The sequence below is a fragment of the Bombina bombina genome, chromosome 4 (assembly GCF_027579735.1).
Source record: "Bombina bombina isolate aBomBom1 chromosome 4, aBomBom1.pri, whole genome shotgun sequence".
Taxonomy (NCBI): Eukaryota; Metazoa; Chordata; class Amphibia; order Anura; family Bombinatoridae; genus Bombina; species Bombina bombina.
In genome coordinates, this window is record NC_069502.1 from 799,670,751 (window position 1) to 799,688,324 (window position 17,574).

Here is a 17,574-nt window from a genome sequence, read left to right on the forward strand (position 1 = left end):
ACATATAATGCCCTTGCTGAACAAAAGGCAAGATAGTCCTTACAGTTACCATTTTGAACGTAGGTATCCTTACATAACGATTCAATATTTTTAGATCCAGAACTGGTCTGAAGGAATTCTCCTTCTTTGGTACAATGAAGAGATTTGAATAAAACCCCATCCCCTGTTCCGGAACTGGAACTGGCATAATTACTCCAGCCAACTCTAGATCTGAAACACAATTCAGAAATGCTTGAGCTTTCACTGGATTTACTGGGACACGGGAAAGAAAAAATCTCTTTGCAGGAGGTCTCATCTTGAAACCAATTCTGTACCCTTCTGAAACAATGTTCTGAATCCAAAGATTGTGAACAGAATTGAACCAAATTTCTTTGAAAAACGTAACCTGCCCCCTACCAGCTGAGCTGGAATGAGGGCCGCACCTTCATGCGGACTTAGAAGCAGGCTTTGCCTTTCTAGCAGGCTTGGATTTATTCCAGACTGGAGATGGTTTCCAAACTGAAACTGCTCCTGAGGATGAAGGATCAGGCTTTTGTTCTTTGTTGAAACGAAAGGAACGAAAACGATTATTAGCCCTGTTTTTACCCTTAGATTTTTTATCCTGTGGTAAAAAAGTTCCTTTCCCACCAGTAACAGTTGAGATAATAGAATCCAACTGAGAACCAAATAATTTGTTACCCTGGAAAGAAATGGAAAGTAGAGTTGATTTAGAAGCCATATCAGCATTCCAAGTCTTAAGCCATAAAGCTCTTCTAGCTAAAATAGCTAGAGACATAAACCTGACATCAACTCTAATAATATCAAAAATGGCATCACAGATAAAATTATTAGCATGCTGAAGAAGAATAATAATATTATGAGAATCATGATCTGTTACTTGTTGCGCTAAAGTTTCCAACCAAAAAGTTGAAGCTGCAGCAACATCAGCCAATGATATAGCAGGTCTAAGAAGATTACCTGAACACAGATAAGCTTTTCTTAGAAAGGATTCAATTTTCCTATCTAAAGGATCCTTAAACGAAGTACCATCTGACGTAGGAATAGTAGTACGTTTAGCAAGGGTAGAAATAGCCCCATCAACTCTAGGGATTTTGTCCCAAAATTCTAATCTGTCAGACGGCACAGGATATAATTGCTTAAAACGTTTAGAAGGAGTAAATGAATTACCCAATTTATCTCATTCTTTAGAAATTACTTCAGAAATAGCATTAGGAACAGGAAAAACTTCTGGAATAACCACAGGAGATTTAAATACCTTATCTAAACGTTTAGAATTAGTATCAAGAGGACCAGAATCCTCTATTTCTAAAGCAATTAGTACTTCTTTAAGTAAAGAACGAATAAATTCCATTTTAAATAAATATGAAGATTTATCAGCATCAATCTCTGAGGCAGAATCCTCTGAACCAGAAGAATCATCAGAATCAGAATGATGATGTTCATTTAAAAATTCATCTGTAGGGAGAGAAGTTTTAAAAGATTTTTTATGTTTACTAGAAGGAGAAATAACAGACATAGCCTTCTTGATGGATTCAGAAACAAAATCTCTTATGTTATCAGGAACATTCTGCACCTTAGATGTTGAAGGAACTGCAACAGGCAATGGTACTTTACTAAAGGAAATATTATCTGCATTAACAAGTTTGTCATGACAATTAATACAAACAACAGCCGGAGGAATAGCTACCAAAAGTTTACAGCAGATACACTTAGCTTTGGTAGGTCCAGCACTAGACAGCGATTTTCCTGAAGTATCTTCTGACTCAGATGCAACGTGAGACATCTTGCAATATGTAAGAGAAAAAACAACATATAAAGCAAAATTGATCAAATTCCTTAAATGACAGTTTCAGGAATGGGAAAAAATGCCAAAGAACAAGCTTCTAGCAACCAGAAGCAATGAAAAATGAGACTTAAATAATGTGGAGACAAAAGCGACGCCCATATTTTTTTAGCGCCAAATAAGACGCCCACATTATTTGGCGCCTAAATGCTTTTGGCGCCAAAAATGACGCCACTTCCGGAACGCCGACATTTTTGGCGCAAAATAACGTCAAAAAATGACGCAACTTCCGGCGACACGTATGACGCCGGAAACGGAAAAGATTTTTTGCGCCAAAAAAGTCCGCGCCAAGAATGACGCAATAAAATGAAGCATTTTCAGCCCCCGCGAGCCTAACAGCCCACAGGGAAAAAAGAGTCAAATTTTTGAAGGTAAGAAAAAATGATTAATTCAAATGCATTATCCCAAATATGAAACTGACTGTCTGAAAATAAGGAATGTTGAACATTCTGAGTCAAGGCAAATAAATGTTTGAATACATATATTTAGAACTTTATAAACAAAGTGCCCAACCATAGCTTAGAGTGTCACAAAAAATAAGATTTACTTACCCCAGGACACTCATCTACATGTTTGTAGAAAGCCAAACCAGTACTGAAACGAGAATCAGCAGAGGTAATGGTATATAAATAAGAGTATATCGTCGATCTGAAAAGGGAGGTAAGAGATGAATCTCTACGACCGATAACAGAGAACCTATGAAATAGACCCCGTAGAAGGAGATCACTGCATTCAAATAGGCAATACTCTCCTCACATCCCTCTGACATTCACTGCACGCTGAGAGGAAAACCGGGCTCCAACTTGCTGCGGAGCGCATATCAACGTAGAATCTAGCACAAACTTACTTCACCACCTCCATCGGAGGCAAAGTTTGTAAAACTGAATTGTGGGTGTGGTGAGGGGTGTATTTATAGGCATTTTGAGGTTTGGGAAACTTTGCCCCTCCTGGTAGGAATGTATATCCCATATGTCACTAGCTCATGGACTCTTGCTAATTACATGAAAGAAATTCCCACCTCTAGCCCTACAAGCTAACATAACCTTAATTCCGAAACCAAACAAATCCAATACATCAATACCAAATTATAGACCTATCTCCCTGTTGAATACAGACATAAAGATTTTCGCCAAAGTTATAGCAAATAGACTTAATTTAATTCTACCTAAGATTATTCACCAAGATCAGGTCGGTTTTTTCCCCTACCGCGAAGCTAGAGATAATACAGTTCGCAACATACACTTGATGTGGCACGCCAAAACTAGAAACATTCCTTCAGTGTGGCTCTCCACTGATGCCGAAAAGGCCTTCAACAGAGTCGGATGGCCTTTTCTAGAGGCAACCCTGCGGGCCTTCGGGTTAAGCGATAAGATTTTACATAGAATTTTTGCACTCTATAACAAACCCAGTGCAAGAGTAACCCTTAATGGAGTACTATCAGACCCACTCCAGATTACGAACGTTACTAGACAGGGCTGCCCTCTGTCCCCCCTGCTTTTCACGTGTCTTATTGAAACTCTGGCAACCAAAATTAGATTAAATCAGGAAATTTGAGGTCTAATGGTAGAGGGAGTAGAATACAAGATGTCTCTCTTCGCAGACGACATCCTTTTCTCCCTAACAGACCCAGTAAAAACAATCCCACCCCTCATGAAAGAATTAGAGGTATTTCGTAAGTTGTCCAACTTTAAAATCAACCAGAACAAATCCGAATTAGGGGTAGCTATTGCCCAACAAACGGAAACATTAATTACCAAAATTTGCCCTTTTAAATGGAATAAAGAATCCCTTAGATACTTGGGGATACAGCTAGCAGATAACATTGATGCATTATTTAAATTAAATTACGTCCCAATTAAGAGTACCCTAATGAGAGACCTTTCCTCCTGGACTAGAAAACACTTGTCCTGGTTGGGCAGGATTAATACTATTAAAATGAATGCCTTCCCGAGACTGCTCTACATAATTCAAACCCTTCCCATCCCGCTTCCCACTAATTATACTTCTCAGATGCAACAACTGTTTGGTTCATTTATTTGGAATAGACGCCCCCCTAGAATAAATAAACATACTATGTCACGTCATACTACACAAGGAGGGCTGGGTGTTCCAGATATTGATGCATATAGAAAGGCCATATTTTTACAGAGAATTCTTGACTGGAGAATCCACAAGGACCACAAGAGATGGATTTTACTAGAGGAAAATCTAAACTTTAGCATTAATTTATCTTCTGCCTGTTGGCATCCAAACTTTCAGGTGATAAGTAAACAGACTGATAACCCAATCACACGAGAAACGCTGAAAATATGGGACATCTCTAATAAGACGAACCCATATCTTTCGTCATGCCCAGGCCCGTTAACATCTCTTCTGCATAACAGTGAATTCTCTCTACTAACAGTAGTTAAAAATATAGATACATATAACGACAATGGAGAGGTCTCAGTTATGCAAATTACTAATAATGATCAATTGTATACACAAGGACAACTGGTTGACATGGGTCATAGCTGGGCCGCTAACTGGTTCTCCTATAGGAGAGTACATCACTATATCACAACTCACCAACATTATGCAAACATGACGCGCTCGCTATCAAATATCGAAAAAACAGAATTTATGTTTACCTGATAAATTACTTTCTCCAACGGTGTGTCCGGTCCACGGCGTCATCCTTACTTGTGGGATATTCTCTTCCCCAACAGGAAATGGCAAAGAGCCCAGCAAAGCTGGTCACATGATCCCTCCTAGGCTCCGCCTACCCCAGTCATTCGACCGACGTTAAGGAGGAATATTTGCATAGGAGAAACCATATGAAACCGTGGTGACTGTAGTTAAAGAAAATAAATTATCAGACCTGATTAAAAAACCAGGGCGGGCCGTGGACCGGACACACCGTTGGAGAAAGTAATTTATCAGGTAAACATAAATTCTGTTTTCTCCAACATAGGTGTGTCCGGTCCACGGCGTCATCCTTACTTGTGGGAACCAATACCAAAGCTTTAGGACACGGATGATGGGAGGGAGCAAATCAGGTCACCTAGATGGAAGGCACCACGGCTTGCAAAACCTTTCTCCCAAAAATAGCCTCAGAAGAAGCAAAAGTATCAAACTTGTAAAATTTGGTAAAAGTGTGCAGTGAAGACCAAGTCGCTGCCCTACATATCTGATCAACAGAAGCCTCGTTCTTGAAGGCCCATGTGGAAGCCACAGCCCTAGTGGAATGAGCTGTGATTCTTTCGGGAGGCTGCCGTCCGGCAGTCTCGTAAGCCAATCTGATGATGCTTTTAATCCAAAAAGAGAGAGAGGTAGAAGTTGCTTTTTGACCTCTCCTTTTACCGAAATAAACAACAAACAAGGAAGATGTTTGTCTAAAATCCTTTGTAGCATCTAAATAGAATTTTAGAGCGCGAACAACATCCAAATTGTGCAACAAACGTTCCTTCTTCGAAACTGGTTTCGGACACAGAGAAGGTACGATAATCTCCTGGTTAATGTTTTTGTTAGAAACAACTTTTGGAAGAAAACCAGGTTTAGTACGTAAAACCACCTTATCTGCATGGAACACCAGATAAGGAGGAGAACACTGCAGAGCAGATAATTCTGAAACTCTTCTAGCAGAAGAAATTGCAACCAAAAACAAAACTTTCCAAGATAATAACTTAATATCAACGGAATGTAAGGGTTCAAACGGAACCCCCTGAAGAACTGAAAGAACTAAGTTGAGACTCCAAGGAGGAGTCAAAGGTTTGTAAACAGGCTTGATTCTAACCAGAGCCTGAACAAAGGCTTGAACATCTGGCACAGCTGCCAGCTTTTTGTGAAGTAACACAGACAAGGCAGAAATCTGTCCCTTCAGGGAACTAGCAGATAATCCTTTTTCCAATCCTTCTTGAAGGAAGGATAGAATCTTAGGAATCTTAACCTTGTCCCAAGGGAATCCTTTAGATTCACACCAACAGATATATTTTTTCCAAATTTTGTGGTAAATCTTTCTAGTTACAGGCTTTCTGGCCTGAACAAGAGTATCGATAACAGAATCTGAGAACCCTCGCTTCGATAAGATCAAGCGTTCAATCTCCAAGCAGTCAGCTGGAGTGAGACCAGATTCGGATGTTCGAACGGACCTTGAACAAGAAGGTCTCGTCTCAAAGGTAGCTTCCATGGTGGAGCCGATGACATATTCACCAGATCTGCATACCAAGTCCTGCGTGGCCACGCAGGAGCTATCAAGATCACCGACGCCCTTTCCTGATTGATCCTGGCTACCAGCCTGGGGATGAGAGGAAACGGCGGGAATACATAAGCTAGTTTGAAGGTCCAAGGTGCTACTAGTGCATCCACTAGAGCCGCCTTGGGATCTCTGGATCTGGACCCGTAGCAAGGAACTTTGAAGTTCTGACGAGAGGCCATCAGATCCATGTCTGGAATGCCCCACAGTTGAGTGACTTGGGCAAAGATTTCCGGATGGAGTTCCCACTCCCCCGGATGCAATGTCTGACGACTCAGAAAATCCGCTTCCCAATTTTCCACTCCTGGGATGTGGATAGCAGACAGGTGGCAGGAGTGAGACTCCGCCCATAGAATGATTTTGGTCACTTCTTCCATCGCCAGGGAACTCCTTGTTCCCCCCTGATGGTTGATGTACGCAACAGTTGTCATGTTGTCTGATTGAAACCGTATGAACTTGGCCCTCGCTAGCTGAGGCCAAGCCTTGAGAGCATTGAATATCGCTCTCAGTTCCAGAATATTTATCGGTAGAAGAGATTCTTCCCGAGACCAAAGACCCTGAGCTTTCAGGGATCCCCAGACCGCGCCCCAGCCCATCAGACTGGCGTCGGTCGTGACAATGACCCACTCTGGTCTGCGGAAGGTCATCCCTTGTGACAGGTTGTCCAGGGACAGCCACCAACGGAGTGAGTCTCTGGTCCTCTGATTTACTTGTATCCTCGGAGACAAGTTTGTATAGTCCCCATTCCACTGACTGAGCATGCACAGTTGTAATGGTCTTAGATGAATGCGCGCAAAAGGAACTATGTCCATTGCCGCTACCATCAACCTATCACTTCCATGCACTGCGCTATGGAAGGAAGAGGAACGGAATGAAGTATCCGACAAGAGTCTAGAAGTTTTGTTTTTCTGGCCTCTGTCAGAAAAATCCTCATTTCTAAGGAGTCTATTATTGTCCCCAAGAAGGGAACCCTTGTTGACGGAGATAGAGAACTCTTTTCCACGTTCACTTTCCATCCGTGAGATCTGAGAAAGGCCAGGACAATGTCCGTGTGAGCCTTTGCTTGAGGAAGGGACGACGCTTGAATCAGAATGTCGTCCAAGTAAGGTACTACAGCAATGCCCCTTGGTCTTAGCACAGCTAGAAGGGACCCTAGTACCTTTGTGAAAATCCTTGGAGCAGTGGCTAATCCGAAAGGAAGCGCCACGAACTGGTAATGCTTGTCCAGGAATGCGAACCTTAGGAACCGATGATGTTCCTTGTGGATAGGAATATGTAGATACGCATCCTTTAAATCCACCGTGGTCATGAATTGACCTTCCTGGATGGAAGGAAGAATTGTTCGAATGGTTTCCATTTTGAACGATGGAACCTTGAGAAACTTGTTTAAGATCTTGAGATCTAAGATTGGTCTGAACGTTCCCTCTTTTTTGGGAACTATGAACAGATTGGAGTAGAACCCCATCCCTTGTTCTCCTAATGGAACAGGATGAATCACTCCCATTTTTAACAGGTCTTCTACACAACGTAAGAATGCCTGTCTTTTTATGTGGTCTGAAGACAACTGAGACCTGTGGAACCTCCCCCTTGGGGGAAGCCCCTTGAATTCCAGAAGATAACCTTGGGAGACTATTTCTAGCGCCCAAGGATCCAGAACATCTCTTGCCCAAGCCCGAGCGAAGAGAGAGAGTCTGCCCCCCACCAGATCCGGTCCCGGATCGGGGGCCAACATTTCATGCTGTCTTGGTAGCAGTGGCAGGTTTCTTGGCCTGCTTTCCCTTGTTCCAGCCTTGCATTGGTCTCCAAGCTGGCTTGGCTTGAGAAGTATTACCCTCTTGCTTAGAGGACGTAGCACTTTGGGCTGGTCCGTTTCTACGAAAGGGACGAAAATTAGGTTTATTTTTGGCCTTGAAAGGCCGATCCTGAGGAAGGGCATGGCCCTTACCCCCAGTGATATCAGAGATAATCTCTTTCAAGTCAGGGCCAAACAGCGTTTTCCCCTTGAAAGGAATGTTAAGTAGCTTGTTCTTGGAAGACGCATCAGCTGACCAAGATTTCAACCAAAGCGCTCTGCGCGCCACAATAGCAAACCCAGAATTCTTAGCCGCTAACCTAGCCAATTGCAAAGTGGCGTCTAGGGTGAAAGAATTAGCCAATTTGAGAGCATTGATTCTGTCCATAATCTCCTCATAAGGAGGAGAATCACTATCGACCGCCTTTACCAGCTCATCGAACCAGAAACACGCGGCTGTAGTGACAGGGACAATGCATGAAATTGGTTGTAGAAGGTAACCCTGCTGAACAAACATCTTTTTAAGTAAACCTTCTAATCTTTTATCCATAGGATCTTTGAAAGCACAACTATCTTCTATGGGTATAGTGGTGCGTTTGTTTAAAGTGGAAACCGCTCCCTCGACCTTGGGGACTGTCTGCCATAAGTCCTTTCTGGGGTCGACCATAGGAAACAATTTTTTAAATATGGGGGGAGGGACGAAAGGAATACCGGGCCTTTCCCATTCTTTATTTACAATGTCCGCCACCCGCTTGGGTATAGGAAAAGCTTCTGGGAGCCCCGGGACCTCTAGGAACTTGTCCATTTTACATAGTTTCTCTGGGATGACCAACTTGTCACAATCATCCAGAGTGGATAATACCTCCTTAAGCAGAATGCGGAGATGTTCCAACTTAAATTTAAACGTAATCACATCAGGTTCAGCTTGTTGAGAAATGTTCCCTGAATCAGTAATTTCTCCCTCAGACAAAACCTCCCTGGCCCCATCAGACTGGTTTAGGGGCCCTTCAGAACCATTATTATCAGCGTCGTCATGCTCTTCAGTATCTAAAACAGAGCAGTCGCGCTTACGCTGATAAGTGTGCATTTTGGCTAAAATGTTTTTGACAGAATTATCCATTACAGCCGTTAATTGTTGCATAGTAAGGAGTATTGGCGCGCTAGATGTACTAGGGGCCTCCTGAGTGGGCAAGACTCGTGTAGACGAAGGAGGGAATGATGCAGTACCATGCTTACTCCCCTCACTTGAGGAATCATCTTGGGCATCATTGTCATTGTCACATAAATCACATTTATTTAAATGAGAAGGAACTCTGGCTTCCCCACATTCAGAACACAGTCTATCTGGTAGTTCAGACATGTTAAACAGGCATAAACTTGATAACAAAGTACAAAAAACGTTTTAAAATAAAACCGTTACTGTCACTTTAAATTTTAAACTGAACACACTTTATTACTGCAATTGCGAAAAAATATGAAGGAATTGCTCAAAATTCACCAAAATTTCACCACAGTGTCTTAAAGCCTTAAAAGTATTGCACCCCAAATTTGGAAGCTTTAACCCTTAAAATAACGGAACCGGAGCCGTTTTAAACTTTAACCCCTTTACAGTCCCTGGTGTCTGCTTTGCTGAGACCCAACCAAGCCCAAAGGGGAATACGATACCAAATGACGCCTTCAGAAAGTCTTTTCTATGTATCAGAGCTCCTCACACATGCGACTGCATGTCATGCCTCTCAAAAACAAGTGCGCAACACCGGCGCGAAAATGAGGCTCTGCCTATGATTTGTGAAAGCCCCTAAAGAGAAAGGTGTCTAAAAAAGTGCCTGCCGATATAAACTTATCAAAATACCCAGATTAAATGATTCCTCAAGGCTAAATATGTGTTAATAATGAATCGATTTAGCCCAGAAAAAGTCTACAGTCTTAATAAGCCCTTGTGAAGCCCTTATTTACAATCTTAATAAACATGGCTTACCGGATCCCATAGGGAAAATGACAGCTTCCAGCATTACATCGTCTTGTTAGAATGTGTCATACCTCAAGCAGCAAGAGACTGCTCACTGTTCCCCCAACTGAAGTTAATTCCTCTCAACAGTCCTGTGTGGAACAGCCATGGATTTTAGTAACGGTTGCTAAAATCATTTTCCTCATACAAACAGAAATCTTCATCTCTTTTCTGTTTCAGAGTAAATAGTACATACCAGCACTATTTTAAAATAACAAACTCTTGATTGAATAATAAAAACTACAGTTAAACACTAAAAAACTCTAAGCCATCTCCGTGGAGATGTTGCCTGTACAACGGCAAAGAGAATGACTGGGGTAGGCGGAGCCTAGGAGGGATCATGTGACCAGCTTTGCTGGGCTCTTTGCCATTTCCTGTTGGGGAAGAGAATATCCCACAAGGATGACGCCGTGGACCGGACACACCTATGTTGGAGAAATTATACGCTTCCACACCCCCAATTAAACATAGTCTCTCACATATTTATAATATTATTACTCAGCCCCCACCAGGCAATCTGCCACACTCTATTGAGATGTGGGAGAGGGAATTGGGGGTAATTATCACTCCACAGACCGCGACTAACATTTTTCACAACACTAAATCTGCCTCTACATCTGCATCCATTAAGGAAATAAATTATAAATTACTACATGGTTGGTACCCGACTCCCAAGAGGCTACACAAACTGTTCCCAAAGACTAATAACCGTTGTTGGCGATGTGGGCATGTTGGAAGCAATATGGGTCATATGTGGTGGTGGTATTCTCAGATAAACACTTTGTGGCGTAACATAATTAATGAGATAGAGAACATCTTTCAAACTCTTCTCCCCTTGGACCCTCTTATATGGTTGCTAAATATGTCAACCAAACTCCCCCAGGCCCATTTTAGACCCCTACTTAAAATTATGACGAACAGCACAAAGGTTTTGATAGCTCAAAACTGGAGATCAACTGACGTTTTTTCTCTAAAACTTTGGCGTAACAAAGTTACAGATATGATTGAACTAGAGGAGTATGGTTCCTACCTGTCTGGTAAAAGAGAACAATTTATTGAAATACAACATAAGTGGGAGCAATATATTCAAAACAGTACGCCCTAGATCCCCCTTTGACCAATACTAATTATACAATGGATTGTAGCCCCTACCGGCTCAACTCCTACAGGTTGAACAACTGTTAAGGCACAATAACAAACATATTATATAGGCAACGAGATATTAAGGTTATAGTTAGAATTAAATTAAAAAAAAAGAGGTTAAAAAGAGAGTCCAGGGTGCATGGTATTTATCGATGTGCATTCAATTGTTTTCATCTGTAATATTTACCAGAGTAATGTTTTCATCTTTGTATGCCTACATATTGCTATGTATCATGGATTCTTAATAAAAAGATTTTGAAAAAAAAAAAAAAAGCAGCGTTGGGACCTCTCAACGCTGCTTTTTAAGCCTAACGCAAGACTCGTAATCTAGCAGTATGTCAATGTTAAATATCTGTCTATCTATGAGTGTCTTTATCTATATGGGGTATTGTAAGGCTGACAAATTTGTACAAAACAACGAGGCAGCCCAAAAATCCAGAAGCCAGTAATTTTGTAGCGGCTACATGAGGACTTAACCCTTGATTTCCCAAAGGACTCTACACCAGTCTCAGGAAATCCTGTATTATTTAGAAGGTAAATTAAAATGAGAACATGGCCTATAAATATAAAAAAGATAAAACAATACTATATTAGAAATCTAGCATTTTGAAATTTACTGCTAAGGCAAACGTACCCTCTGCAGTGCGGTGCCATATAATAACTTAGGTCTTGCTAATGATCTATAGCACACGGCAAACAAATGTCACAGAATCACTGCTGGTGCACAGTGTACACTCGTCCATAGAGGCGCCTAGCAACCAGTAAAAAGGAGACTTATTCACATGTTTAGGACTAAGATAGCACAGCAGTCAAATAAAAAGGTAGTTCTTTGAAAAACGGAATTTATGCTTACCTGATAAATTACTTTCTCTTACGGTGTATCCAGTCCACGGATTCATCCTTACTTGTGGGATATTCTCATTCCCTACAGGAAGTGGCAAAGAGAGCACACTGCAGAGCTGTCCATACAGCTCCCCCTCAGGCTCCGCCCCCCCAGTCATTCGACCGACGGTTAGGAGAAAAAGGAGAAACCATAGGGTGCAGTGGTGACTGTAGTTTTACAAAAATAAATTTGAACCTGACCTAATTGCCAGGGCGGGCCGTGGACTGGATACACCGTAAGAGAAAGTAATTTATCAGGTAAGCATAAATTCTGTTTTCTCTTAAATGGTGTATCCAGTCCACGGATTTATCCTTACTTGTGGGATACCAATACAAAAGCTTTAGGACACGGATGAAGGGAGGGAACAAGTCAGGTAACCAAAACGGAAGGCACCACTGCTTGCAAAACCTTTCTCCCAAAAATAGCCTCCGAAGAAGCGAAAGTATCGAATTTGTAAAATTTGGCAAAAGTATGCAGTGAAGACCAAGTCGCTGCCTTACAAATCTGTTCAACAGAAGCCTCATTCTTGAAAGCCCATGTGGAAGCCACAGCTCTGGTGGAATGAGCTGTAATTAGTTCAGGAGGCTGATGTCCAGCAGTCTCATAAGCCAATCGGATGATGCTTTTCAGCCAGAAGGAAAGAGAGGTAGCAGTCGCTTTCTGACCTCTCCTCTTACCAGAATAGACAACAAACAAGTATGATGTTTGTCTGAAATCTTTAGTTGCATTTAAATAGAATTTTAAAACATGAACCACATCAAGATTGTGTAACAGTCGTTCCTTTTTAGAAACTGGATTAGGGCACAGAGAAGGAACAATGATTTCCTGGTTAATATTCTTATTAGAAACCACTTTTGGAAGGAAACCAGGTTTGGTACGCAAAACAACCTTATCTGCATGGAACACCAGATAGGGTGAATTACACTGCAAAGCAGACAATTCTGAAACTCTTCGAGCAGAAGAAATAGCTACCAAAAACAAAACTTTACAAGATAATAACTTAATATCTATGGAATGTAAGGGTTCAAACGGAACCCCTTGAAGAACTGAAAGAACTAAATTTAGACTCCATGGAGGAGCCACAGGTTTATAGACAGGCTTAATTCTAACTAGAGCCTGTGCAAACGCCTGAGCGTCTGGTACTGCTGCCAGACGCTTATGTAACAGGATAGACAAAGCAGATATCTGTCCCTTTAAGGAACTAGCTGACAATCCTTTCTCCAATCCTTCTTGGAGAAAAGACAATATCCTTGGAATCCTAATTTTACTCCACGAGTAACCCTTCACACCAACAAAGATATTTCCGCCATATCTTATGGTAAATTTTCCTGGTGACAGGCTTTCTGGCCTGGATCAGAGTATCTATAACTGATTCAGAGAACCCACGCTTAGCTAGAATTAAGCGTTCAATCTCCAAGCAGTCAGTTGCAGAGAAACTAGATTTGGATGCTTGAATGGACCCTGTATTAGAAGATCCTGCCTCGATGGCAGTTTCCATGGTGGAACCGATGACATGTCCACTAGGTCGGCATACCAAGTCCTGCGTGGCCACGCAGGCGCTATCAGAATTACCGAAGCCTTCTCCTGTTTGATTCTGGCTACTAGCCGAGGGAGAAGAGGAAACGGTGGAAAGACATAAGCTAGACTGAAGGACCAAGGCGCTACTAGAGCATCTATCAATGCCACATTCGGATCCCTGGACCTGGATCCGTAAGGGGAAGTTTGGTGTTCTGACGGGACGCCATCAGATCCAATTCCGGAATGCCCCATAGCTGGGTCAGCTGAGCACTCCCCCGGGTGAAAAGTCTGACGACTCAGAAAATCCGCCTCCCAGTTGTCTACTCCTGGGATGTGAATAGCAGATAGGTGGCAGGAGTGATCCTCCGCTCATTTGATGATCTTGGTTACTTCCTTCATCGCTAGGGAACTCTTTGTTCCTCCCTGATGATTGATGTACGCTACAGTCGTGATGTTGTCCGACTGAAATCTGATGAATTTGGCCTCCACTAGTTGAGGCCATGCCTGGAGCGTATTGAATATCGCTCTCAGTTCCAAAATGTTTATCGGGAGAAGAGATTCTTCCCGAGACCATAGGCCCTGAGCTTTCAGGGAGTCCCAGACTGCACCCCAGCCTAACAGACTGGCATCGGTCGTGACAATGATCCACTCCGGTCTGCGGAAGCACATTCCCTGAGACAGGTGATCCTGAGACAACCACCAGAGAAGAGAGTCTCTGGTTTTCTGGTCCATTTGTATTTGAGGAGACAAATCTGCATAATCTCCATTCCACTGTTTGAGCATGCACAGTTGTAGTGGTCTGAGATTAATTCGGGCAAAAGGGACAACGTCCATTGCCGCAACCATTAATCCGATTACCTCCATGCACTGAGAAACAGAAGGCCGAGGAATGGAATGAAGAACTCGGCAAGTAGTTAAAAGCTTTGACTTCCTGACCTCTGTCAGAAATATTTTCATTTCTACCGAGTCTATTAGTGTTCCCAGGAAGGGAACCCTTGTGAGAAGGGACAGAGAACTCTTTTCTACGTTCACCTTCCACCCGTGAGACCTTAGAAAGGCCAGAACAATGTCCGTATGAGCCTTGGCTCTGTGAAAAGACGACGCCTGTATTAAGATGTCGTCTAGGTAAGGTGCTACTGCAATGCCCCGCGGTCTTAGTACCGCTAGAAGGGACCCTAGCACCTTTGTGAAAATTCTGGGAGCGGTTGCCAACCCGAAAGGAAGGGCCACGAACTGGTAATGCGTGTCCAGAAAGGCGAACCTTAGGAACTGATGATGATCTTTGTGGATAGGAATATGTAGGTACGCATCCTTTAGATCCACGGTAGTCATATATTGACCTTCCTGGATCATCGGTAAGATTGTCCGAATGGTTTCCATTTTGAAAGATGGAACTCTGAGGAATTTGTTTAGAATTTTTAGATCCAGGATTGGCCTGAAAGTTCCTTCCTTTTTGGGAACTACAAACAGGTTTGAGTAAAATCCCTGTCCTTGTTCTGCAATTGGAACTGGGTGTATCACTCCCATTTTTAGAAGATCTTCTACACAGCGTAAGAACGCCTGTTTCTTTGTCTGGTCTGATGACAAACGAGAAATGTGGAACCTTCCCCTTGGAGGAGAGTCCTTGAATTCTAGAAGATACCCCTGAGCAACAATTTCTAATGCCCAGGGATCTGGAACATCTCTTGCCCAAGCCTGAGCAAAGAGAGAAAGTCTGCCCCCTACCAGATCCGGTCCCGGCTCGTGGGCTACCCCTTCATTCTGTCTTGGTAGCAGCCGCAGGCTTCTTAGCCTGCTTACCCTTGTTCCAGCCCTGCAAAGGCTTCCAGGTTGCTTTGGGCTGGGAAGCGTTACCATCCTGCTTTGCGGTTGCAGAGGTTGAAGCAGGTCCACTCCTGAAGTTGCGAAAGGAGCGAAAATTAGCCTTGTTTTTGGCCTTAAACGGTCTATCTTGCTGAAGAGCATGGCCCTTTCCCCCAGTGATATCCAAAATAATTTCTTTCAACTCTGGGCCGAATAGGGTCTTTCCCTTGAAAGGAATATTTAATAGTTTTGTTTTGGACGACACATCAGCCGACCACGATTTGAGCCAAATCGCTCTCCGCGCCATAATGGCAAAACCAGAATTTTTCGCCGCTAACTTAGCTAATTGGAAAGCGGCATCTGTGATAAAGGAATTAGCCAGCTTTAGAGCATGAATTCTATCCATGACTTCGTCATATGAAGATTCTCTCTGGAGCGACTCCTCCAGTGCCTCAAACCAGAAAGCCGCTGCAGTAGTTACAGGAATAATGCAGGCAATCGGTTGAAGAAGGAAACCTTGTTGAACAAATATTTTCTTTAGTAAACCTTCTAATTTTTTATCCATAGGATCTTTGAAAGCACAACTGTCTTCTATTGGTATGGTTGTGCGCTTGGCTAGTGTTGAAACTGCTCCCTCTACCTTAGGGACCGTCTGCCACGCGTCCCGCCTGGGGTTATTTATGGGGAACATTTTCTTAAAGATAGGGGGGGGGGACAAAAGGCACACCTGGTCTCTCCCACTCCCTAGTCACAATATCCGCCACCCTCTTCGGGATCGGAAACGCATCAGTGTATACAGGGACTTCTAGAAAATTGTCTATTTTACACAATTTTTCTGGGACCACCATGGGGTCGCAATCATCCAGCGTAGCTAAAACCTCCTTAAGCAGTACGCGGAGGTGTTCCAGCTTAAATTTAAACGCTAAGGAATCTGATTCTGCCCGCTGAGAAACCTTTCCTGTGTCAGAAATGTCTCCCTCGGACAGCACATCCCTCACTGCCACTTCAGAGTGTTGTGAGGGTACAACGGATAAATCATCCAAAGCGTCTGATTGCTCATCCTCTGTTCTTAAAACTGAGCTATCACACTTTTTAGGAAAAACTGGCAGTTTGGATAGAAATGCCGCAAGGGAATTATCCATGACTGCTGCTAATTGTTGTAAGGTAATAGGGGCCAATGCGCTAGAGGTACTAGGCATCGCTTGCGCGGGCGTAACTGGTGTCGACACATGGGGAGAGGAAGGAGGACTATCCTCGCTACCTTCCGTTAAAGAATCATCTTGGGCTACATTTTTAAGTGTCACTGCATGGTCTTTAAAATGTTTAGATACCTTAGCACACTTTAAACACAAATGTAAAGGGGGTACCGCCATGGCTTTTAAACACATAGAACAAGATCTATCAGTAGGCTCAGACATGTTAAACAGACTTAGACAGCACTCAAATACAGTAAAATACAATTTTTGAAAAAACGGTACTGTGCCTTTAAATAATAAAAAGCGCACTTTTTTACTAAATCTCCAAAAATCATCCAATCTTTATGAAATTTTCACCATATGATCCTAATGCTTTGAAATGATTGCAGAGCAAATTAAAGCTGGCAACCGGTTAGCAAAACTATAGCACCATGCCACAGCCTCTGCTGTGGCCCTACGTTCCTTGGGAATTAGTTTTAATCGAAAATAAGCCTCTCTTAAGTCCTCAAGTAATCTCTGGACTCTTCACATGGAGCTGCATGAAGCTCTCTGTAAAATCAACTGCGCAACTGAGGCGCGAATTTCAGGCCCCCTCCCTCTTCACTCTGGGGATGTGGGGCCTTCCCAAGCCAAAATAGGTGTCTAAATAGATGCCATGCGGAATAAACCCCAAAAAAGTGTTTCAAATGTAATATAAACTTGTATAAATATCAGATTTTTGTAAAAAAATAATCAATTGCCCCTTAACAGTGTCCACCAGTGTTTGAGCCCTTTCAAATAAGCCTTCCTTCTATACTAAGTCTCAGAATATGGCTTACCTTTCCCACATGGTGATTCTTGTCAGTCTTCTAGCATTACTAAGTCTTGACTAGAAAAAATGACTGAAACATACCTCAAAGCAGTTAAGCCTGCAAACTGTTCCCCCCAACTGAAGTTTTCTGATGCTCAACAGTCCTGTGTGGGAACAGCAGTGGATTTTAGTTACAACATGCTAAAATCATTTTCCTCTCAGCAGAAATCTTCATTACTTTCTGCCACAGAATAAATAGTACAAACCGGCACTATTTTAAAATAACAAACTTTTGATTGAAGAAATAAAAACTACAAATCTAACACCACATTCATTTTACCCTCCCGTGGAGATGCTACTTGTT

At 42.6% G+C, this 17,574-nt stretch overlaps 1 protein-coding gene across 1 annotated transcript in view; it reads right to left on the minus strand.

Annotated features, from left to right (window-relative positions):
* Positions 1-17,574, minus strand: part of LOC128657017 (oocyte zinc finger protein XlCOF6-like) — a 119,111-nt gene that overhangs the window by 35,738 nt on the left and 65,799 nt on the right. The window lies entirely within an intron of this gene.